Genomic DNA, 2812 nt, shown 5'->3' with positions numbered 1-2812 from the left:
CGCGTCAGTTGTGTTGAATAAAAACAAATCAGATGGAAGTCAGTGAGGTCGGTTCTATCAAATTTTCCGAAGATCTATAGAATTGATTGAATTCTGCAGAAATACATATCCGTAGGAAAAGTTCTCAGAAGCTAATACTTTTTTTTATGGATTTGTTTTGTTTGCTTAGTGTGCTTTTTCTTTAATTGGATTTTTTTTAAACGATGTAATGTATTACTTATTAGTGCCCTTTCTACCACCGCTCATCATTAATGATATTTATGGTGAACTACTGAACATCAATAACTGGTAAAAGTTGATAGAATATTACATTTATCAACATGATTTGTTTTCGAATTCTGTGTACATCGTACAACGTAATATTAAGAACGGAATGACTAATGTGCAGCAGCTTTGATGTAATATTCAACATTTTTTTTCTGTATTCGTCAGATGTGGTATGTGTCTCCAGTGGGATGCCTTGCCCACTTATCATTCATCTACTAACTAGACGTGAAAAAGAACTGGCATCACTGATAAGTTCGAAATGTGGTGGCTTACTCAATGCTTCAGTGGCGCCACCATGACAAGTGCAAGTACATTCCCAACTAAAACATTATTTGCGATGATGAATGTGATTGTGAGCGTTATGTCTGTGCTTCAACTGAACTTGAACATAATTTTAGCAAAACTTTAACTTAAATTTTACCAAATTTAACATAAATTTAATTTATTTTTGCAAAACTTTAACTTTAAGATAACTTTAACTTTCCTATAACATAACTTTAACTTAAGTTTAACATAACTTTAACTTTAAAATTAATTTAACTTACCTTTAACATAACTTTAACTTTAAAATAACTAAACTTCACTTTAACTTTAAAATAACCTTAACTTAACTTTAACTTTAAAATACCTTAAATTTATCTTTAACTTAAAAATAACTTTAACTTAACTTTGACTTTACTTGAATATAATTTGAGCAAAACTTTAACTTAAACTTTACCAAATTTAACATAAATTTAATTTATTTTTAGCATAACTTTAACTTTAAGATAACTTTAACTTACCTATAACATAACTTTAACTTAAATTTTACCAAATTTAACATAAATTTAATTTATTTTTAGCATAACTTTAACTTTAAGATAACTTTAACTTACCTATAACATAACTTTAACTTGTGTTTAACATAACTTTAACTTAAGTTTAACATTATTATAACTTTAAAATTACTTTAACTTAACTTTAACTTACCTTTAACATAATTTTAACTTAACTTTAACTTACCTTTTACTTAACTTGAACTTTAAAATAACTTAAACTTAACTTTAACTTTAAAATAACTTACTTAACTTAAACATTAACATAATTTTATCGTAACTTTAACTTAACTTGAACATAATTTTAGCAAAACCTTAACTAAAATGTAACCAAATTTAACATAAATTTAATTTATTTTTAGCATTGCTTTAACTTTAAGATAACTTTAACTTAGTTTTATCTTTAACATAACATTAACTTAACATTAACATAACATTAACTTAACATTAACATAACTTTAACTAACATTCAATTCAACTTTAACGAACCTTCCACTCAACTTTAACTTATATTATTTTAAGATAACTTTAAATTTAACTTAACTGTATCTTAACTTTAACACACCTTTAACTTAACCGAGAACTTATTTTAATTATAACATAACTTAACTAAATTTTAACATAACTTCATCTTACCTTTAATATAACTATAACATAACTTTATCTTTAACATAACTTTAGCTTAACTTTAAACTTACTAAAAGTTAACTTTAACATAAATTTAACAAACCTTTAACTTAACGTTAACATAAGTTAAACTTAATTATAACTTAACCTTAACATAACTTTAACTTAACTTGAACTTTATTTTAACATACTCTTATCTTAATTTTAGCTTTCGCTTAATTTCAGCTTAATTTTAACATAACTTTTACTGTAACATAACTTTAACTTTAACATAACTTAAATATTGAATTAATAATAACTTAAAATTATCAAAATATTAACTTAACTTTAACTTTATAATAACTTTAATTTAAAAATAATTTATACTTAAGTTTCAATAAACTTTAACTTTACATAATTGAACTAAACATAAACTTAAATTTTTCTTAACTTTAACTCAATTTTAACTTAACTTGAACGTAACTTTAATTATTAATATTAATATGATTTAGAGATGAACTAGCCAACGGCTAAAAATCTCTCTAATAGAGTAAAAAAAAAATACATCCTAAGTAGGGGCACGCAATAACCTTTAATTCCAACGCAGGCAACGGCTGTAATTAAATTAATTCCATTAAATACTGCATTAATTACATTAATTACACAATGTAACGTTAACTAATTTTTAACTATATTAATTACAGCTGAAATTTCGTTATTAAAGTACATGAATTACATTTTCAATACTTTTAATTACATTAATTACGGATAGATAATTTTAATTACCGTCAGTACTACTTATTTTAAGTACTTTTGATTGCATTTTAACATCAACGCACCGGTTCTTTGTATTCGAAAACATCTTAACTTTATCTTAACTTTAACATAACTTTAACATAAATTTAACTTTACTTTAACTTAACTTAAACTTTAACAAAACCTTAACGTAATTTTAACTTAAATTTAACATAACTTTATCCTTACATTAACTGAACTTTAACTTAACTTAAGCGTTAACTTTAACTTTAACATAACGTTATCTTAACTTAAACATAACTTTAACTTAACTTTAATTTTAACTTAACTTTAACTTAACTAAAACTTAACTTAAACTTAACTTTAAC

This window comes from Ochlerotatus camptorhynchus, unplaced genomic scaffold (assembly GCF_037179485.1).
Source record: "Ochlerotatus camptorhynchus isolate MF236.1 unplaced genomic scaffold, CSIRO-AGI_Acam_v1.1 ptg000277l, whole genome shotgun sequence".
In the NCBI taxonomy this organism is placed as follows: Eukaryota; Metazoa; Arthropoda; class Insecta; order Diptera; family Culicidae; genus Ochlerotatus; species Ochlerotatus camptorhynchus.
This window is presented reverse-complemented; position numbering follows the sequence as displayed.